The following is a 23,851-nucleotide window of genomic DNA, read 5'->3' as shown; positions in this document are numbered from 1 at the left end:
AAATTCCATCAAAAGTAACTCCTACTATTGATAAAAAAGCAATTGAGGATATTAATCTTGCACCCACGCCCCTCCATAATAATATTGATGCTCTTGAATCCACTAATTTCAATGATATTGATAATAATTCACTTCTCGACCAGTGTTTATCAATTAAAAAATCGATGGCATCTCTGAATAAACCCCTCACACCACGAAAGAACGGACCAATAGTGGTAGAAGCACAAGTTTTGAATGCCGCTCAGAATGACCAGCAGAGCTCCAGGGAATGAACTAGCCCCAAACAAACAGGAAATTCAACCTCAAACCTGTCTGGCATTCATCCCATTCACCCCACCCCTATTTCACCTGTGACCCCAACAGCTGGACGATTATCGGCTTCTCTAAACCTTTATATTGAGCCTGATGAATTGGAGCACACTGATAGGGGAGTGAGTGGTGACAGAGAGGGCTCAAACCATGCGGCAATTTCTGAATTGCAAGCCTCAATGGCCTCGGTTCAATATGCCTTGAAAATTCTATTAAAGCTGTGTGGGAGGATCCATACCAACTCTATAATACAGCTAGGGCTTCCTAACCCTATAAAGGACATGGACCAAGTGCCACAAATACCGCTGGCCCCTAAGGGGGATCGAGATATAGCAGCCCCGTTGGCTATGGGTAACTTGGAGGAACCTGAGGAGACCGGTAAGAAAGCACATTTGACTAAGAAACAACGCAGGCAACTAAGACGTGAGGCTGCCAAAAATGTGGTGGTTGAAATTGCCTCCCCTTTACCAGCCACTAATGTTCCGGCCGCTCGATCTAAAAAAGCAAAAAAAAGGGCCGGAAAACAAATAAGCGCACTAAAAAGGGAGCAGGGACTCTAACAAGCTGGATTATACCGGACATAACGCAGGAAGCCACTAGCACGATCCTGGAAGATCCGGAATCTGATCTCTCATCTAGTACGAATGACGAATCTACAAAATACCCAACTCAATGCAGGGATGGGAGAGTTGAGGAAGAGGAGCAGCTTAATTCCCTGGAGGCAACGGAAATTGATGACCCTAATGCAAGTAAAATCTGCATTATTAAAAACTTAAACCAGAAGAAAAGGGACAAGTGGTTGACAAGATCAGAGGTCTTGACTAAATTACATCTGATTCCACAGCTATGTGTTATACGTACGGAAGATTTCTCTTTTGTGGAACCACTTAATGTATGTAACCCCAATGTCACTGCCCTCCATTGCTGTGTCATGGCTTCAGCCCAACTGATTCGTACTCATAAAAAATGTCTTATGCAAGTGGGTATAGAGGTAGATGCCTGTAAAGAGAAGGAAGACCCCTCTCTTCCGAATGCTGACTACGCTGCATCTCAGAACAAGGGTGGCAGGCCTGTCCAACCATTGGGAGAGAAAGTACAGTTGGTGGACATCCAAAACACTCTGAAATGGTTGGCAGACTCGCTACCCAAGGTTTTACAACAACCATGAGATTATTCTTTGTTAAGCTGGAATACTCATGGCCATCAACATTTTCTCACAGATAAGGGCTCCCTTGCACTTATTAACAACTATCCCATTTTTCTACTGCAAGAAACCTGGCTGTTGCATCCGACGGCCATTGATGGTTACTCTATCTACCATACCTTGGCTAAGAAGGGAGAGTGGGGACGTCCCGATGGGGGTTTAGCTATCGGAGTGTCAAATAAGATCAACACTAAAGTGATCCCAGTGGAGAGCAATTATATATGTGTGGCTGCTATGCCCTTCAGAGTAAAAGCTGTATGGGAAGAAATGCTGCTAATTAATATATATAATCCTCCTGGTGCAACGCACAGAGAGCATATACAAGATGCCCTGCATGATCTCATTAGCAATTGGAAGTTAACCAATGATAAATACTATGTCATTGTGGCTGGGGATCTAAATTGCCGGATTAATTGTGGGGGGGGTACTAATAATAATCAGCATCTATCTAATAGTAGTCTCTGGAAACAAGCATTCACAGATAGTGAGGGGGAGTGCTGGAGGGGCTTTTTTGATTGCTGGGACCTCGAAATAATGAATGGGCATACAAGAAGTGATAGGCCTGGAAAGCATACGTGGAACAATGGGAGAAGTGGGAGTACTCTCGATTATATCTTTACCAGTGCTGAGATTTCAACTATAGTCCATGACATGGAGGTGAGGGAATGTGAATGGAGTGACCATGACCCCTTGATACTGAAGCTGGGGTCTTGTACCCCCAGGGTGAATGTGGCCAATTTGGGTGATCTTATAACTAACCACTCTTTAAATCGTATCTCCTGGTCGGTAAAAAATGTGCTGAAGGCCTCTAAAGCTTCTGGCGAATGGGGGATCGAACAGTCAAATTTCTTTATGCAGATGTCACCCGATGAAATCGAGAGATGGATTAGTAATTTCTCTGGTTTACACGGTTCTTGTAAAGTACGTTCAATGGTGGGGAAGGTGCCGCAAGAGGTAATATATGATTGCATAATTAGAGATAGGAAGCGTAAGCTCAGAGGCGACATTCGATTTGTCAAAATGGGGGTGCACTCCAGAGAGGTCACAGCCTCCAAAATAAGAAAATTGAAGGCTGTCTATCACAAATGGCTAAAAATACATAAAAAAAATACAGGAAATTGGAGAGATGGCAGCATACGGTTAGAACATTATGTAGTAAAAACACCCGCAATATTTGGTCTGTAATAGGGGAGGTGAAAGGGAAGAAGATCTCTAATATGGTGAACCCTATAGGCAGTGCTGAATGGATTGCCTATATGGAAAAACGGAATGTGGGGATTACTAATAAGACCTACATCCCGACCTTCTCTAAACCCCTTTTTCCCCCGTTCTATGTTTCCATCGCGGACCTACAAGATAGAATTAAGGAATTAAACACCTCTCGAGCCCCAGGGCCGAATGGCCTTTCTAATGTAGTGATGAAAAATAACCCACCGTTCTGGGCCAGTCTCCTTAAAATTCTGTTTGACAAAATACTGTACGAGGGGCGTATTCCTTTATCATGGCAGGCCGCCATCATCATACCAGTTTTTAAAAAAGGCAACAGAACCGAACCAGAGAATTATCGGCTCTTATCTATGTTGGACTGCTCTGGGAAGTTGTTTGCTGATCTCATCCTCAAGGAATTACAAAAATGGACCGAGGGTGCGGGTATACTAGATCAATTCCAAAATGGTTTCAGAACTGGTTATTCTGCCTCACATAATCTGTTCGTTATGAATGCTTTGAGAAGCAAGGCTCTGGTCCATGCCAACCCTCCACTATATGCTCTTTATGTAGACTTCAGAGCAGCCTTCGACTCGGTAAATCGCGCTCTTTTATGGAACAAACTGAGGAAATTGGGCTGCCCGGAATCTTTGCTATTCTACTTTGAGCTTCTTCACACCAATAATACGATACAAGTAAGGTTAGACAATCAAGGTTCTGTAACCAAACCAATCCCTCTGATGCGAGGGGTAAAGCAGGGATGTGTGACGGCCCCCACCCTTTACAACTTGTTTGTGTCCGATGTACCCAAATGCCTGGTTGGGATTAACAACTGTCCCCCTAAAATAGGCACCTACCATTGTCCCATACTGGCCTATGCGGACGATTTGGTGATCTTGGATCACACCTTCAGTGGGATCCTAAGGTCCGCTAACCAGCTATGGCGATATGCAGAGAATAATGAAATTGTCATTAACCACAGTAAAACCAACCTATTAGTATATACCGCAGGTAGAATAGCTAGGCCTCGCATGACGGTGGGTCTGATTGAAATTGACCATAAAGGAAATAACCTCACATGTATCCAGGAGCGCAGAACAAAAGCTGCCCAACTTACAGCACTAATATACAAGTTCACGCGTGAACAATGTGGTTTTTCAATATGGGCAGCACGTCAGTTGTATATTCAATGTCTGGCACCTATGGTCACGTACGGTTCAGACCCCCTGATCAATATGAATCTAGGATGGCTACAACTTGTGGAGGGTAAATTCTGGAGAAAAATTCTCGGCCTTCCTCAATGTATCCCCATGGCCATAATTAGGCTAGAGCTAGGTATTTCATCCCTTAAGGTCATGGTTTTAAGGAAAAGGATGGAATTTTACATCAGGTTTAACAACAGACCTACAAACAGGCTCCTCATGACCATCAAAGAGGATACTGCGGCGGGTAGACAGGTAAAACTAGAAACCCAGATTAACACTGTGTTCGAAGAAATCAATTGGTCACCTGAGTGGGGCAGGGATAATGAATATCTGTTTACCAGCATGCGCAGACAGCTAAATCTTTGGGATTGGCAGAGTAATTTTATGCATCTGAGTAGCCTGAAAAGTTACAGTTTTATTAATTTTGTACTCTATACCTACATGAAGGCGCAACCATACCTAAATCTCTGCCCATCGGATCAATTGAGGCGCTTTATTTTACTATTACGCTTCAATCACTTACCCGTCCTGGCGGTCCGTGGTCCAGAGATGGGTCTGGAAGCAGCAGAAAGATATTGTAGGATTTGTGAACATCCAGCTGAGCTGGAGACGGCTTATCATGTGCTTACGAAATGTTGTAGGGTGAGAGCAATGTACATAAAATATCTTGGTGCGTTCGTCCACAATATCGAATATATGGAACAGGTAGACTTTTGGTATCAATGTGTTAATACCTTAAACCCTAAACTGCACTTAGCACTTTTTCAGGTGTGGTGTGAGGCTGTCACCTGCATGAAAACAAGTACAAGGGTGGCCCCTTTGAAGTATAGAGATGCCTTCCTTTAGTAAATGGACGGGCAACGCAAGTATGGAAGGTGATGAATTATACTGGTAGGAACACAAGGATGTTTTCTCCCTCTCTCCTTTTCTTCTTTTCATATGGATGAAATATATGTATATGTACATGATTATTTAACAGTCCTATCAAGGAGATGATTTTATCTGTTCTGTCTGGATTGATCTGTTGTGATACTATTATTATTATGTATAACGGTTTTATATTTTGTATATCGAATTCTATTTTTAGATCACTAATGTTTGATGTTATTATGTGTAAAGTGTTCTATGTTTGTATAAAACTGTATCACATTAATAAATATATATATATAAAAAGTTGTATGAAAGAGACATTTATCCTTCAAAAGACACATTTTGCCAATGCTAAAAAAGTGTTATATGAAAGAGACATTTCTACTACTCTAAAGGAAGCACTGTTTGAAAAGGACACTATCAATATTCTACCTGCAGCACTCCAGGGGAAGGGGACCACTTCCCGGATTCAAGGATTGTTTGTTGAATTTACATATTTTGATTTGTACACATTTGTTGCTAAAACAAAACAGAGGCACTTCCTTACACCTTTGATTGTTTATTTTAGTGTGAGGGTCAGATATGTTTTGGACACAGGGACAGTTTACATAATTTTGACGATGAGGCACAGACTACTCTTTAGTTTTTGTTTCCTAGGAAGGGAAACTCTCTTTAGGATAGGGCCAGAATTACATTTATCCAACCCCTTTTCTTTAATAAAGATGTTTACTGTTGAAAATATTGCAACTTTGTGTCTGCCTCTCATTTCTGACCCCTCACAGGATACAGAGGCAGCGGTAAGATATTGTAGTTTGGGCTCTGTAATGCTGTTGTTTTCTCCCAACAAGAGGGTTAATCAGGGCTGCATGTTAGCCCCCTTTTTGTTTAATTTATTTATTTCTGATTTTGATCCCTTTGGGGCTACAGGAAATATGTATCCACCAATTCTGAACACAACTCAATACATTGCACGTCTCTATATGGATGACGCAGCCATGAATGATGTAACATTGAAGGGGCTTATATGAGGGCTCAAATATGCCAATAATTATCTAGAGAAACGTAGCCTGACAATGACTAAAATATTGTTTTTTGGCAAGCCACGGTAAGGGTGTCAAAGAAGGAAGCTGACACAAGGGTTGCGTGCTTGTTGTTATAGACATGTACTGTTAGTAAAAAAGTAAAAAGAATCCTTACTATCCCAATCCCTGAGAGGCTGTCATGATGCCTACCTCCGGGCATCTGGATCGAGTCCATCAGCCCCGAGAGCAGGCATCCAGATATTCATTAAAACCCCAACAGCCGGCTGGGGGCTGTTTGGATTCAGTCCTGGCGCCTTAGGAGTCAGGCTCATCATAGAAATCAGTCCTGGCGCCATAGGCGCCAGGCTCATAGACTTTACTTACCTTATGCAGACCATGCTGCAAATGAGTCCAAGCCAACATGAGGCCTGGGTGGGACTATTTCATTACAGGGACTATTTTTCACTCGGGTGTGGTTCTGGGGAACTTCTTACCTGGGACTACTTTGCAGGCTATTTAAAACACACCCAAACAGCAGCCCATGCTTTGCGTTGTTCTGCATCCAGCAGCGTGACTCTCACCGTGTCTGCAAGTCAGCATCCAGTCTTCTGCCACGCCCGCCTCGAATCCGGAGCTCCTAGACAAAAGGCAAAGAAAGGAGAAGAGGTTAGATCACAGACATTATTTGATTCCTTACCTGATCCCGGACCCACCACATCTCCAAGCCTGGAAAGGACATTATTTCAGCACGCGTCGCTTCGCCAGCAGCAGCGCCGCGTTATACTCACCAGTCCACCGCATCTTTCGACTCGGCGCTGCCTCCATCATTTTCTTCGTCGAAACCCAGCACCTGGGGGGAAAACAAAAGGAATAACAAGGTGAGCCGAGAAAACCAACAAGGACAATCTGTTTGCCACCATAGGCTTACCTGCTTTACCACCGGAGGTATTATTCTTTAATTCGCTGCATCTTCCTATGCCGCACCTATAAAGGGAGAGAAAACAGCAAGTTAAACTCATGCAACTTTTACCGGACAGTGTTTGGTAATACAGACTCTTACCTGAACGCCATCAGCTGCCTCCAGGCAATATTCTTTTGGACCCAGCTGCAACCTAACGAGGGAATGGAATAAGAGTGAACATCGGACATATTGAACTCTTTGAACTTTATAGACACTGCAGTCAATATTGCTCCGGAACTCCTCCAGTAACTTCAACCCAGTGAAGTAACTGGTATCTACGCGCCCCTGCATGCCATGCACGATGGAGAGCTCATCATTTAAAAACATAAGGTGAGGTTACCAAAAGGGAATATCGGAGGTGATTAGTGGGGAGAACGAGAACTGTTGGGGGGCCATCACTAAAGTCCACGGGTGGCTAAATCCCTTTCTCCACTTGCAGGAGAATACTTCTACGAGTCCAGCAGACAAGATTAGGCGGGCCAGTCCAGACTGTCATCTCTTCACTACGCATCTCGTTGGTGGAGACCGCAGCTGTCCGGGTCCGATCGACACCCCTCTGGGAACCAGGTGAGCGTAACAGAGGCACCTTCCTGCCTCAAACTAATACAAAAGGATCTGTCAAAATGTCTGTCCAAATGAAAGTCCACCATCCTATGTCACAACCTACGTCTATTCCTTACACTATAACTAAAGACTAATACAACTGAAAGTTCCTTCTACAAGAGAATGACTCCCTTCTCCTGGTATACGAGTGAGGTTTCCAAAATGTTCTCTTGCTAAAAGGTTCAAGGGGGAATTACTCTCTTCCCGTGGCTTGTAGTAATCTCACCGAAAGCTCTTTCCACAGAAGAATGACTCCCTTCTCCTGGTATATGGCTGGTGTTTCCCAAAATGTCCTCTTGTAAACAAATGCCATGGGGAATGACTCCCTTGCCCTGCCTGGTAGTTCCAGCACTTTCTGCAGTCAACTTTACAGACCAGGAGAATGCTTCCCTTCTCCTGGCACTGGTCTGCACTTTACAGTAAAGTTTGCAACAAGGGCAGGGGGAATGACTCCCTTCCCCTGGTGTCCCTTCAGTGTACTAAAAAGGATTTGTGTTTCTCACCAGGAGAATGACTCCCTTTTACTGGTGTTTGAGAGTTCATTTTCAACTTGGGTTTTATCATGACACTTTATCAGCAAATTCCCAAGTCCTGCTAATATTGGGGTCCCAGACCCTTCTCTGGTGGTCAGTGGGCTTATCTCTGCCTCTGTTATGAGGAGGATTTCCTCACAAGCTGTATTCTCTTCTGTTGGGGTCCCAGACCCTTCTCTGGTCGTCGGTCGGCTTATCTTCACCACTGCTATGAGGAAGATTTCTTTGGATGCTTGGTTCACCTTTGTTGGGGTCCCAGATCCTTCTGTGGTGGTCAGTGGAATTATCTCTGCTACTGGGATGAGGAAGATTTCCTGGGATGCTTGGTTCTCTTCTGTTAGGGTCCCATATCCTTCTCAGGTGGTCAGTAGACTTATCTCCACCACTGATAAGTGAAAGAGTTAGTCGTCTGCCTGGTTCTCTTCTTTTAGGGTCCCAGACTTAAGTCCACGACTGGGATGAAGACGACTTCCTCGGATGCCTGGTTCTCTTCTGTTAGGGTCCAAGACTATTGCTGGCCCTCTTATAGGCCTCACGCTTGCTCCAGCAAGAAGCAGAGACATTTTTACTCCCCCCACATCCCTACCCGTCCACCGTTGCTGCCTGTTACCTTCTGGGACTTGGCGCACAGCCCTGGTCTCTCCAAGGACTGGAGTCGGTCTCATTCCCGCTTCCTGCAGTCATCTCCTTTGTTACTGCTTATGCACTGACTATGCGTCATGTGGCTTCTTACAGTTGCAGCACAGTTCAGGGAACACACGGTCCACCTCCTTCTGGAGGCTGTGCCCCTGCCACATCTGCTTCACAATGGGCTTGGTCCTGTTGACGCAGGACCTGACACGAACTCCCTCTGCCACTTGTCGGCATCCTCTATAGATCCCTCACTTCGAGTTGAGTGCGGACTTCGAAAAATCCCAGGTTCTAGGACGAGGGAGAAAGAAGAAGACCCTGAATGCTTCTTCTCTTTTCTCTTTATAGGACTTACTCCATTCCAGCATAACGTCAACACCTGTTCTCAATGGCACCTTGTTATTCCCCAAGCCTCCTGTGGGCCACCTCATCTCAGTACTAGCACAGTCTGTAATCCTCATGTTTTCTGTGCTCTTCTTCATACTAGTATTGTCTATCTTAGTTGTACCCCTGGCACTACAGAAACACATTGATTTACTTTCAATATAGTGTTTTGAAATGGAGTGGTGGCTCAGTGTCATGATCTCTGCTTCCAAAAGATCAGGACTTGCCCGACTCCCTTGGAAGCAGACCCATAACCCCGGTTCCGAGTGCCAGCCAGTCCCAATTGGACCCTTTTGGACCCTGTCCTGGCACCAGTGGCACCAGGCTCATAAAGATGCCCAGTCCCAGCGCTGGAAGCGCCGGGCTCATAATGCTTGGGTGGACTTACCTGCAGCAGACCATGCTGCTTACTTACCTGCCAGTTGAACCCCTGATCCTCTTCTGTTTGGGACTACTTTTCCTGTTGGGTGGGGCAGGAGCCACTCCCTAGGTTCAGAACACTGGAACTCTTCTGGAAAGCAGGAACTCTTTTCTTAGGCGTGGCTGTGGAAGGAGACACCTAAGCACTACAGGAGGCTATTTAAACCACACCCTATGGATGAATCTTGCTTTGCGTTATTCTGCATTCTCTGCAGCAGAACGCTCATCGTGTCTTCTGCTTCTGATCCTGGGCCTAAGGGAACAAAGGCTTACCATCCTGGAATCCAGTCTTCAGCAGCACCTGTAAAGACAAAGAAAGAACAGGTTAGCACTACGGTCTTCAGTGGCAGCGCATCTCTTACCTGGTCCATCGGCTGTCACCAACGCCTCGCGCTGCATTCCGGCATCTGAAAGACAAAGGCTTACCTACTCTTCGCATGCTCCGGAGGTCTTCGCACTGCATTCCGGCATCTGAAAGACAAAAGCTTACCAGCTCTTCGCACGCTCCGGAGGCCTTCGGCGCTGCATCCCGCATCTGAAAGACAAAAGAAGGTGCGTTTAAAGACATTGGGCAACTTTATTACTCACGTGCCATTACTCCTTCCCACGCCGAATCCAGTGGGTATTCCAGCACCCTTCAGCTTCTCTAAAGCTCCGAACTTGTACCTGCAAGATAAAAGGGACAGTTAGTGCACATCGTGAAGCAGGCTACAAGCGCTTACTTACGTGCTTCCAGGCGCTTCTATTCCTCACGCGGGTTCGATCCTCAACTCTCATCAGCCCGCCATCCGCCATTGCCGGAACCCTGCAAAACAAGAGATATCATTACAAAAGACTTTTAAGACATTTGAAGTGCCCAGAACTTACCGTTCGTGCAGTTAACGACGGACAGCAGTCCTCTGAGGTCAAGAGGCCTGCACCCTTATCCAGTGAAGAAACTGGTTACGGCACCCTGCCCCGAGGCAGATGGAGAGCTCGGCGTTCACTTACCTAAGGTGAGGGTGTTAACCTTTGGGGTTCTACAGGAGAAGAGAAAGGGAAGAGGAGAGAGGCACCCAATAACCCCAGTTCATTAATCCCATATTTTCTATCTGCAGACATCTTACTCTTCGAGTCAGACATACAGTGCACAGAGGTCCAGCCCAAAGAGCCAACCGTGTGTTACACATTCACCCAGTCAAGACCGGCGCCTCTGCAGGAATCAGGTGAGCGTTACACTCAGCACGTGGGTGTGTGATGTTTGTACCCAAGGTGATCGTCCTTATCCCCAGAGGAGGAATCCCTCCCCATGAGTTCCTCCTGCATTAAACCACCCCTATGGGGACTATTGGGTGGTGGCCGCACCTCACTAGCCTCATGGGAAAGGGCTAATCGCCACACCAGATAAACCTTTAAGGTGGTCCCCAAATGGGGTATCATTTAAAGAGGTTAGATCCTATTTGTACCTCTGACTTCTTTTCTGTAGCAGAGGATCTTAGGCTAGACATATAAATCAGCTTGCGTAGAGAACTACAATTAGACTGAAGGGGATTCTACTGTCTGCACGTAGGCTACAGAGTGGATGAGTGTCCGGGAGTGTATAAGGACAAAGTTTCTTCTAGGAAGCGCTATGGCATTGAAGTTTGGGGTTACCAGAAGTGCACATTGTTGGAGACGGTCCAGAATATATTCTTGCGCAAGGTAGCAGGGCTCACCCCAGGAAAGCCAGGGAGGGCCCTTAGGACCGAGCTCGGGTTGATGAGTATGGAATCGATGTTGTATGTACATTATTTAGACTATTTCTCAAAAAAATACTTCTGAGTTTCCTGGTTAACCACAATGTGAAAGAGAGGTTTATAGAGATGAAATCCTCACCAGGCAGTGAAAAATATAAGTGTTATAACACTGCAAACACTTTCTGGTGTGGGCAATGTTGATACATTTCTAAATCCTGGCTCATTGTCCTTTCTTAAATCAGCTAAGATATGAAGGGCTTTAGGACCAAGCACTTAGACATGCAAAACATACGCTCTTTGTCCTCTTAGGCCAAATACGCTGAGCTTTTGGGATTTCCCTTTGCCAGTTGGGAACTTTTATCAAATTAGATCCCCATCTACTCAAAGGATTGTGCCGCACATGCGTTTAAACTTATTTCCGCTTAACAAACGCTTGACGTGGATAACAAATTCATTTAAATGTACGCGTGAAGACCTGAGACACTTGTTGTTGATCTGCCCATGCTATCTAGCCCCTCGAAAACCTGTGTTCCTACCTTTTTTTGAATTCAATGAGCTGACAACATGTAAAGAGGCAATATACTTTGTAATCAACTATGGGGATCTGACATTTATCTATAATCCCATCGAGTATGTTACTGTCGCTTTGAAACTTTGAGCACAATGCAGATAACACCATGGGCCTTTTTATGAGGGTTTTAGCCTGGTGTTATTGTTTAATCTATGTTTTATAGAGCGTCCTGTATTGTTTCAATAATCTGTACTTTTAAACAAGTTTTTAAGCTTTCACTGTGGGATGTTTGGTTGGTTTCTAAGCATTGTGTTTGTAGGGGGTTTTGGACTTTTAAGGGAGGTGTTTGGTTATTTATTGCATACTGTGTTTTTTATTTGTAAATAGAGAAATCCGAATAAAATGTATATGATGATGATGTGAACTAATCTATAACTTCTCCCCTGACACAATAAAGATAAATGAATTGGTCACGTCTTCATAACTAACCAGAGAAATGGATATCAGATAAATGTAATACTCATCATGTTTTTACTTATTTAGTTATCTCTTGCACAACTTCCTACAAGAATATGTTTGCTCTAAAGCTTATATTTCGTTTCTTGGCCCACATACTCACAATGCAATAACAGGTCAAGAGTTTATTTTCCTTTAAGCCCCAATGTAGCCCATTCCATCTCGTGCTAAATATATGGCCAGGTTATCTGGAACTTACCCTCTTCTCTTAGAAAAGGCTTCCAAATAAAACTATAAATGAAGTCTCCTGAAAATGGACAACCATGTGATGTGAATTTGTTCTCCAGTTTGTGAACACGGGAGCGAGTTTGAGAGAGTCAATGTTCAATCTCGCAGACTTCTGGGATAGTCTGCCCAACTGCCTTCTGCTTTTGAGTTCAATTACCCAAACCGACCCAGAGAATGAGTGAGCAGTGAATCAGAAAACCCGGGAGAAAATCCCTCCTGTGTAGGTGAAAGAGGGAATGTCCAGAAAGAAGCAACATGTATGCCAGGGAAAGAACAATCAAGAAGAAATCTGGCTTATGTTACATAACTTAATGTGATCAATATGAAGTGGATATGAAATGTGGGTTAAAAGAACACAGTTCTCTATTGGAGCCTGTTAGAACAGTGGGCCAAGTAGGGAAAATAGCCCAACAACAGGCTATCTTCAAAGTTGAGTATCTAGATTGAAAAGGTCTCTGTATTCAACAAACGTCTCTGGGTTTCACAATCTTCAGCTCCGGAGTCACTTCCCAGGAAACACTCTTCCTTCTTAGTCAATCACAGTTTTGGGAGCTAGAGTGTCCACACACTTCTTCCATGACTGTTCATTCTAAGCTTTTTGGTGCGCTGCTTTTCACCCATGACTCCTGGGAGACTTCTTCACATGGATTCTCGGGAGCCCTGCATGTGCCTGCATGCTAAGCTTCAACATTGGCCTACTGTGCATGCACATGTCTGCATGCTAGGCAGATGTCAGGGCTGGGTGAGATCAGAATGAGCCTCAAATCTTCCAACAAGATGTTGGCTACAATAGAATCACTCTATAATGGTCATGGGGGGCTTATGCATCTCCCAACCTCAAGGTCCTGGCTCTAGTCCCCAACACCAGCAAAACAAAGGAGGTAATGGCTGGAAGGTTTGGAATTAATCTTAGCCACTGGTATCCCTCTTGGCAACCATCCAGGCCATCATTCTTCACCTGCCAAGTCATTACAAAAGAGGAAAGACCATATGCAAACCAGGCTTGGTCCCACCCCTAATGGAGCAGTCCAACTTGAATTGCCTGTCCACAACCCTTCTACATGAGACCACAATCAACCACAGACATGTTTTGGCCTCATTGGGTGTCATCGGTGAGGTGTGGCTTGTGTCTCTAGACCCAGTAGGCTTGAGACCCACGTCTGGGCATACCTGTCCCACTTAGGGTGACATCAGGAAAGCAAACGAATGGTATGATCTCTGCTAAAATGTGTTGTGCATATTTGTACAAGAAATTGGCAAATAGTCATACATGATAATCAGGTCCTATTAACCATGGCAATGTTAGATTTACGACAGAAGGCATTTAATTTGTTTTTATCAAAGTTGCAAAATGGACTGGTTAAAGTTTGTTTTAAACTATGTTTAAATTATGTATAATTACTGTATTTAAAATGTCATAGGGCCTCATTACGACCCAGGCGGTAAGTTACCGCCTGGGTCGTACCTTTACCACCATGGCGTAAACTATGTTTACGCCATGGTGGTTGGCGGACTTACCGCCCCATTCCGAGGTTGGCGGGGCGGTAAGTCCCCAATCCCCATTTACCCTTCCCCATTCCCATTTTTGCCCCATAGGGCATAATGGGAGTGGGGAAGGCGTTAATTACGCCACCGTAAATTACGGTGGCGTAATTAACAACAAGGTCCCTTAGCGCCATGGATTTTAACACCTGCTAAAAGCAGGTGTTAAATCCTCCATGGCGCTAAGGGACCTCGGAATCAGGCGGTAAGGGTCGGCGCTGTTTACGCTGCCGTAAACCCCTTACCGCCTGGGTCGTAATGAGGCCCATAATGTAAAGTGTGAAATATTTAGGACAAACATGACCCCACCATAACAATTAATACATTAACTACTAATTCAATTAATAACATATTTCCAGTCTAATTGGAAAGTTTATAATGGCAAAAAGTCCATCTAAAGTTGGCCAAGAGATCCCTGTGTCTGCAGTCTAAAACCTAGCTAAAATAATCAGCAGGGCCAATAGCAGATATTTTTCCAAGATGGGGATTTACGATGTGATTTAGCTTCAAGTGCCATTGAACTAGGGTGTTAAAGCAACCCAGAGGAAGAATATTCGTTTTGACACATTCCAAAATATTAGAAATTGGATCCTTCAACAGCATTTCTATTAGTTCTGTGCAATAGTTCCTTCAAATTGCACACCAAAATCTCAATGGAGCAAGGACTGCCAAGACTTCTAAATATGTTACATCCCGCTCTAAATGAGCAATGTACGTCTTGAGGTTAAGCTTTATTTGTGATGCCCCATATTGCTAAAGAATCAGAAGCTACCTGCTATTATTTGTTTCCTCTCGCATGATTGCTTATTGATTTTCTGGTCCCACAACAATCTGGCATTAAACATGATGCTTGGTAATTGAAAATTGTGTCATTTATCTAATTTCTGGTCTGTCACCCAGAGAGATCTGCACTCATCTGTGCATAAAAGAGGTTATATTATCCTATTTCTTAAATTTCACAGTTAAGCCCTTTCCTGTCATGCAATTAGAGGAGGTAGTCACCAATTTCTGCAACATTTTCCCGACCCAAAGAACCAAGTTGTTCGCATAGAGTAATATATTAGTTTCTCCTGTCTGTGTTACTTGTAACTTTAGAGTGATTCATCCATGCAATCACAGTGCAGATTGTCATTTGACCCTTACTTAAAGCTCTAAAAAGTGCTTACATCGCAAACTGGTCGCTCCGGCTATTGAGTGTAAGAGATGCAAAGTTCAGGGGTCATGCATATCCCATTCCGGTACCAGCAACTTCGGTCTAGGACAAGAGCACTATGTGTTTTTTAATCCACCATGATTGTGCTAATATAAATTGCTGAATTATGCAGTTGATCAAAGTATTTTTATGTGTATCAGAAGTACTACGTCATACATGTTAATTTCTAGTTCATATTAGATGCTTCCTCTTTTCATCAGCCGTTGCATGAACCCAGTGTATCTGTTCATGTGTTTAAGTGGGTGGATCCAATGTTTGATCTAGTTCAATGTGTGAGTGTATGTTGCTCTGTTTTCAACTTCAGTTTATGCAATGCCTGTGACCAATCCTCTGACACTGTCAAGAGTCCATCAGCTTGGAACTCAACCACCTCCACTTGAAGGTAACTTCAAAGGCCTCTCATGAAAGCCTCAGAGGCACTCACAATTCTTTGTCCCACTCCTAAACAGTCTTAGATAGGTCCCTCAGGAAGTCAGCCATTTCTCAATACAAATTGGCTTCATGGGTCGGGTTTCTTGAGATGATTATTTAGATGTTCATTTTAATGATAACTCCCTTATCACAGTAATGACACCCTGATAACCAAGTGTCAACAGAGCCTCGGGTGTAATCTCTCCTGTCACAGTAGTAACACCCAGAGAACCCAGAGTCAAGAGAACTTCAGGAGTAATTTCCCTCATCACAGAAGTGACAACTAGAGAACCCAAAGTCAAGAGAGCCTCAGGAGTAATCTCCCTCATCACAGCAGTAAAGCCCAGAGAACCCAAAGTCACGAGAGCCTTGGGTGTAATCTCCCTAGTCACAGTAGCGATACCCAGAGAACCCAGATTCAAGAGAGCCTCAGGAGTAATCTGCGTCATCACAGTAGTGAAGTCCATAGAACCAAGTGTCAAGAGAGCCTCAAGAGAAATCCCCCTCATCGCAGTAGTGAGATACAAAGTTCCAAGAGTCGAGAGCGCATCGAGAGGGATATCCCTCGTCACAGAGGTAATCCAAATAAGAGTAAAGAGGACACTAGACAACAAGAGATATCTGGAAGTAGTCTTCATAACATCATTAGACAGGGAAGAATTTCTAGAACTGTAAAGCAAGCTTTCAGGAGTCTTTGGGAAGTAGTGAAGAGACTTTTGAGGACTATTGTAAAAGACTTTCCCAAGACAGCCCTTAAGGCTGTGCAAGGTGGGTCAGGAGAAGGGAGTCATTCTCCTGACCATACTCTCTTTGTTGAATCAGAAGCTAGAGCAAAGGATTGTTGGAAAAGAGATAAAGATTGAGCCCGATCACCAGGAGAAGGGAGTCATTCTCCGGATACTATTTTCAATTAGATGCTGAACCCTTTTGTAGATTAGTGGTAAGGTTAGTGTAGGTTTTTGGACAGAGGACAGACACTTTTCATTTGAACAAACATCCTGACAACAAGCACCCGAGTTCATATTAGTTTAGATAGGGATAACCCTTTATAGATAGGGAGAGGTAGGATCTTTTCTTTATTTCTTAAATAAAACTTTGTTGAAATATATCACCCTTTTGTTTGACTCCTTACCCCACCACGCCACACACTGCAAACATGGAGGCTGTGTATCTCCTTTATAGCTTCTGTGAGTGTTACATTGGTGGCATCATTAGAAGGGATTACGGGACAGCATCCACTTCCTATTTTGTGGCAAACGCCACCTTCCATTGCATTAATGAGATCTAAAATAAATTGATTTTACAGGGTCATCAGGCGCATTGCACAGAGCCCTTCCCACACTGCGTTCAGTCCCTTTTCAGTCGCATTAGCCAACTGGAGCACCTCATACTGTGTGATCTGAATCCATTTAGCATTGGCTGCAGGGAGGTGAAGATACAAATTCTTTGCTGAAGAGTCGTAAATGCTGCAGGATTGTGTTCAAGCTTTGTAATGATTCACCTAGAAATATAATTGCTTTCCCTTTTTCTCCTTATTATTTGCTTTGGCTGTTCTCTTTCCTCCATCTGCTTCCTTCCCTTATTCTTCTCTCTCAGGGTCGAAGGTTTGTTGAAAGGCAGCAAGCCAGCCCGTGGCATGACCAAGGCAGGGCTGTGGAAGGTCACAAGTGCGCAAACACCTCCCCAGTAAGGTGGCAACTGTGCATTTGCTTGGGACCCGCAGGCCCACCATATATCCTTTTCCGCCACCCTACCCTTTCTGCAATGCCGAGATGCTCATTGTTCTCTCGCAGCCAGTGTTCACCCCCAGCGCAATCATCCCTGTCGCTCTGAAACACAAAGGATACTGTGTGAGTGGTTTTACATGCACTCAGCAGTGTTTCATGTATACATGTCGATGCATGCACATTACCATCCCATATCCCCTACCATTCAAAATTTACTTTCCTCAACACACCTTCTTGATATTCCACAAGTCCCTCTGCACGGCACTGCATCGTTCTCTTTTCCCTTTTACTATTGAGATACACCGAAACATCTATACACATCAGCGGTCTGGTGTGGCACCATGGCCTATCGTGCCCCATTGTAATTTTGCACTGTATTCTCTTGTGGGTACTAGCCAACTGTTTTTCCCCTCTGAGTCCCCCTCTGTGTGGAATTCCAGTATCACATGCTTAGTAGCTTCTCCCTGGGTCATGCTTTCAAGCTGAATGTAGTTATGTGCTACTTGTATCGCTTAGGCCTGCGCCTGCTGCACGAAAGAGCAGGTGTGCGCAAGATGCCACACATTCTGGCATATATAACATGGTTCAAAGACCCTGTAACCTGATCCTCTATATCCTCCTCTTCCTCGTTGCTGGTACCGTCTCCTTATGGGAAAAAATTCTGTGTGCATATAATTCACCTGTTTTGGGGTATGCAATGATTATAACAAATCACCAAATAACTAACCCCATTAACAACAAACAGAAAATAATGAATTCCAAAATAAGGAATTTGGAAAAAAACAAAAGGGTTTGCGAGTGGGAATAGTGGTTTTGGGGATGGGGAAAAGTATTAGGAACAAAAGAAAAGGTGGGCTTGGAGGGTGCAACCCCCCTCAAAAACAATGAAAAGGGAATTTGTTATTTTGGAATTTGTTATTATGTTATTAGTTTTTATGGTATTAGTTATTTTGGATTCAATAAAATCACATGTAACCTTTGTGGGACTCCCCATTGTTGCATATATTGCAGATGCATGTAACTCCCTTGCTGCAGCATGTTCCCTGCAGGAAACCCTCCCTGTTGGGCAGGTGCCACTGCAGCTGCGTCAAGCATGAGCATTGACCCTTCTATTGTGTACTTTGCCAGTCTCTTTTGTACCATTTTGTTTTCAGCTTTGGCATCATTTTCTGCCACCTGTCTCTCGCTCTCCTGTTTCCGTTTGCAGCAATGTACTAGTGTTGCCTGTATTTCCGGCCATCTCTTTGCTTCTATTCCCACAATCTTATGCCGCTACTCCCATATTTTCTCCTCTTGTTCCCCTATGATGGTTACAAATAAGCTCTTCAAATCCCCAATTGCCAGTGTCACCCTGGCTGTCTTTTTCTCGGGCACCTGTATCAATGTTCTGGCCCCTGCCACAAGGGAGGGCAGGCTACATATTAGATTGTCTAGCTTCATAGTCTGCCATGGGACGTAACGTGCATCCCATTTTCCCTTTTGTAACAGTGGCATTTGTCTCATTTTTGCTAAGAACAATCTGTCCCCTAATAGATTCATAAGTGATACCTATACTACCATTCGCCCTAAAAAGTACTGTGACGAGAAATATCCCCAATGACTCACAAGGGAAATATGAGATCAGTTCTGTGATGAGGGAGAAGTATGGAGGAATGAGTATTACCTGTAATACCCACATACAGCAGTCTAGTCTTTCCCCAAGTTGTATTGGCCAGAGCCCGTATGAAAGCAAGGAAAGGCTCAGGAAGTATGAGAGTGGCCCTCCCTAGAGGAGCAGGACACAGGAATTGTGTCTTACAGGAGAAGGGACTGTGGACTGCTGTTTCAGCCAAAGTGAAGGAGAACCCTTGCACCCCAAATGCCTGTGAGGAACTGAGAAGTGCTGGAGGAACCAAGGGGACCAGTCTGCCTCCCAGAAAGAAGAGGAACCCCTAGGCACCAACAGTGTACCACAGCTCAAAGCAAGCTGGAGAATCCCTCCAGCCCAGTGCAAAGCGGGGGACCGGTGGCATTACAGCAATCCTGTTCTGCTCAGCAGTCAAAATGAGGATTGAGAGCTCTCTACCCCAAGGCGGGTCAGAACACAGAGGAGGAAGCAGCTGGCATACAGAGAACCGCCGTAGCAGCCATACGGATAATCCCAGAGAGCGTGCAGGAGATGCAGAACCTGAAGGGTGGAGACGTGCCGGTACCAGACTGGTAAGGAAGACCCGGGTTACCAACCACCCAAGACAAGCTCTAGCAACGGAGGGAGAGCAACGGCGATGGGGGCGAGACACACCAGGAAGGACGATGAAGCAGGCTGCATGGTAAACAGCAACAGAAAGGTAATGAGAGCTGCTAGAGCCACAGAGATGGTCCACTGTCCAGGGGACACAAACCACAGCAAAATGTATGCGGGCAGATGGACACGGGCCAAAGGCCCGGGGAACCCAGGGAACAAGTGCATGTGGTGGAGTAGAAGAGTTGGGGGCTCTGAAAGTATTTTACCAGAGTGTGACCCGCACGCTGTTGAGAAGCCATTAGGAAGAGGGTCAGAAACCGTCAAAGGGAAGCAAGAAGACCCCAGGCTGGTCAGGAGAGTGAATCAAGATGGGAAAGGGGTATATTGTGACACTGGGACATACGCCCAAATTGAGTGAACTGTGTAAGTAAGTCTTGGCAAAGTCAAGTTGGCAAGTGTGTAAATAGAATCACATGAGAACATCCTGGCAATAGAGTACACCAGGTAAAGTCAAGCTTGTGAGTGAAATTACATTAAATGTGGAGAAACAAAATCTGGCAGGATATTATAGGAGAGTAGCAGACCACTGCCCAGGGACGCAGACATAACACACAGGGCCCAATAGGAGCCAGGACTGCTGTAAGGACAGTCCCAAATTGAACAGAACCCCACTGAGGGCATTCAGCAAATTGACTTGCCTTGAGAAAGACCCTACGGGTCGAAACACGTGTCGGCTGACCAAACTTGCACTCCAAGTTTCTAATAGTGTTTCTCAAAACACAAAAAATGTCTATGGAAATAAACACTCAAGAAAATTATCATAAATAAACGAATCACTTCGTACTAACCAAAGTGTTATGAATATCATTTCGGATCTCTAAACAAGATAACCGGGAGCAAAAAACCTTTTTCTTAGGATATTATACTAGCTAACCTACAAAGTTGGGACTTGCATCCAAGTTGTTTTGCATAATAGCTGTTTAATGACCAGAAAGTCCAAGGAAGACTCATATCCTTAAGAGTTTAAAATATATTGAAGAGACACCCCGGAGAAGGGAGCCATCCTCTGGAACTGTGAACTTTATCCATTGGGAACTCTTGTGTTGGAGTTACATCTTTTGTTTTAGAATGTGAGGGCTAGGATAGGATTCCGACACAGGACATGTTTGCTTTGGACATCTTGACATAGGACAGACCCTTAGTTTTCGTTGAGGAAGGGAAACACCTCCTAGAATAGAGAGAGCGAGGGATTTTCCAGACCCCTTTAATTTTGAATAAAGGTTTATAGCCAAAACGATGAGCTCTCTGTGTCTGCATCTTATTCCTGGCTCCTCACAGTAACTTCTGCTTAGTTGTAGAATGTGAGGTCCCATGCTGCAGAGTCATGTGCAAAAGGGGGCCATATAGCTATGATATGATAATTTATTTATATCCCGCTCATACACAAGTAGCTGGTCTTTGTCCTGTGCAAGAGGGAAATGTAATCCAACGTAGCATAGTTCCCTCCAAACGGATATCCATAAGTCATTTTAGGAGGATTTTGTTGGTGATGGTGTCGAAGCTGTGTAAATGCCCAGACGTTAAATGTGCTTGGTATGTTTCCCTCAGAATTGTTGTGCGGGTGGATTGGAAGAGAGTGCAAGTATGGGGTATCGGGTTATAGCCTTGTTTGTGTGTGGGGGGCACAGGTCGTTGATCCTGCTGAGTTCCTTGTGCTGACTGTGCTCTTGAATTCTTGCATCAAAAAGAGGTGAAAGCTCCCATGTTGGTTTTGAGTTTATTTGGGTGCTAGTTCCAGTGCTGGGTTGGGTGCTGACGTTTGGGCTCTCTTGTCTAGATGTTCTTGGATCTGTAGCAGTTGTTGCTAAAGTGTGTGCCTTTTGAGTTGTTACAATGGGATCTATGTGGTCCTGCAGGTTGAAAGGTTTTTTAATTCTTTGATAATTTCCTTCTAGGCATGCTCATCAGACATTATGCGGTGTGCGCAACAGCTTTATCATTGCTCTGCTCTGTAGACCTTGAACTGCCAGTGATACATTGGTTTGTCTGTTAGCAGAGAGGTTTCACTTCAGTTTGCTCTTGAGAAGGTGGAGTTTGGAAGTGAACCATCTATTAACCTTCTTATTTTGGTTGTGCTTGAAGGGCTTCTTCGGGGGCCAGAACATCAAGAGTTTGTGAGATCTATTTGTGGAGGTAGTGGGTTTGTTCATCGGGTATTTGAGTCTGGTTTGTGGAGGCAGGCTGGGGTTTGGTGTGTCTAGTTTTGTGCGGCACCTGTCTAGCCTGGTGCCCTTCCATGGCCTGATTTTCTTTGCATATTTTTTCATTTTTCTTTTTTACGGTGTCAGCTTCGAGACCAATCCCAAAACCTCCTCCAAAGCAATTAAAGGCCGCAGGGCAACTGATATGACATGATATTTTATTTATATCGCGTCCATACATAAGTGTTTCACAACCTTTGACAAAATATTCAGATTAGGCAAGTGAAAGGGTGAACGGTCAGGGAGAAGAGCAGTATTACATATTATAACAAGTGCAGAACAAATTCTAATAGAAAAATAGTAAGTGCAGATTAATATTGACGGAGCATTGAAGACGTTTTAGTAGTGTTGCAGCTGGGGTGAACATGGTGAAATGGATAGCAAGTTGGTTAGTTCAGGGTATGGGTAGTCGGGTGCCACAGCAGTAATGTTTTCATTGCAAAATAAACCAACTAGGGTGTATCGCCTGCATGTGTTGCCCCTTTTACTCATTGCCTAAGGTGGAAGGCATCCAGATTCGCAGACAAGTATTTGATAGCCATTTTATCCTTTTACTCCAGCCAAAGATTGAAATCTTCCAGAATGGTAAATTGTTGAAAGATGACCATGATATCAGCTACCACATCCACTGAGGTGACTGGGAATAACTGGTTATATGAAGGGGGTCTGTGGATTAACATAACAGGAATCAAAGCGTAGATACAAATCGCTGTGTAGCATAGTGTCAGAGGATGATTATTTAACACCATTGGGGCTCATTTTCGTGGGGAGCGTAGCATAAGTAAAATATTATTCATGTTCCTTACGTTACCCCCAATTTCATTCATTTGTGTGGCAGAGAGATGGAGCGGAAACAAAACTTGCGTTTCCGCCAACTACTTCCTCTCCGCCAAGCAAATGCTCTAGCATTTGCGCCGGCTGGATTTTCATGCTGCCACAAGTGCTGGAGATCCCTGTGTGGACCGCCAGCTTTACGCACAAGCACAAAGCAGGCGGACCCCATGGGGATCCATTGTAAACCCAAACATGGCAGGCAGCATTTACAATTACAAATAAATGCAGTCCAACGTTCTTGCATGCTAGACAGCATTTATTTTTAATTGTGAACGTTGCCTAGTATGCATGCATGGTAAGCAGTGTTCACAATGATAATTAAATGCTGAGCATGTCGGTCATCATATCATTGTAATTGTGACCGCTGCTTGTATGCCGCCTTTTGCCCTTTACCTTTGCACGACCAACTTTTGAACAAAATGAGCTCCCGATTGAGTCTTTGTGTATGAATACGTTTCCACCGCCTCTCTTGCTTGTGCAGTTGGTGTCTTTAATCTTGTAGTTCAAGGGAATCAATGCATGTATTAATACAGCGTAGACATCTATATACCAACTTTCTGTGATGAATAGTATGTCTATATTATCCTTGCTGAACAGTTTGGTGGTATCCGTGCTGTGTTTGAATATGGAAATGGCATTGAAGTGGAGGCATATGGAGGTGTGGTTGTTCTCAATTCTCAGTGCAGAGCACGTGACATAAAGGAGCAGACACAAGCATACCTGTCACTCCCTATTTTCTTTGCTGGCAATATTTGCCTGATTTTTGGGAGTCAAATTGGCAGATCTGCCATTTATGTGAAGCCCTGCAAGAAATGCTGCGCCGTTTCACAGGTTTTACTGTAAGCCTAGTATGCATGCTTCCACTGCCATTTGAACACAGCTTTGAACATGGTTAATAGCGAGGCTCTCCATATCCCATTAATAGGGAGGCTCTCCATATCCCAGACAATTTTGATTATTCCAAGACACAATGTAAAATCCCACTTGCATTAATGAAGAGACTATTAACAGCCCACATCTGTTGTCTAAACGGGTCAACGCTAACATTCGGTTTCTTCTTTGTTCCTTCCAGCCCCTCAGTGTTTCAAGGGACTGACCATTTTCTGAGAATAATGCCAGAGTGCACTGAATGGGTAGAGTTACATTTATTGGGACTTAAAGATTATCATGATGTGGTTAGTTGTTCTTAAGGGCACTAGGACAGGTCCTGGATTAGAACGAGGACTGTTCTTGGACATTGTCTATGTCATAGGGCTAGAACAGGTTCCTGCAACCTGCAGTTCTCCAGGTGTCATGGACTACAACTCCCATGATCCTCCTAT

The 23,851-nt window shown here is 44.3% G+C and overlaps 1 protein-coding gene across 1 annotated transcript in view; it reads left to right on the top strand.

Moving 5' to 3' along the window:
- LOC138521516 (uncharacterized) overlaps nucleotides 1-23,851 on the top strand; it is a 63,662-nt gene that overhangs the window by 28,804 nt on the left and 11,007 nt on the right. The window lies entirely within an intron of this gene.

This window comes from Ambystoma mexicanum, chromosome 13 (genome assembly GCF_040938575.1).
Source record: "Ambystoma mexicanum isolate Mex_15411 chromosome 13, UKY_AmexF1_1, whole genome shotgun sequence".
Classification (NCBI taxonomy): domain Eukaryota; kingdom Metazoa; phylum Chordata; class Amphibia; order Caudata; family Ambystomatidae; genus Ambystoma; species Ambystoma mexicanum.
The sequence above is the reverse complement of the archived record's forward strand: the minus strand, read 5'-3'. Positions and strand labels throughout refer to the sequence as shown.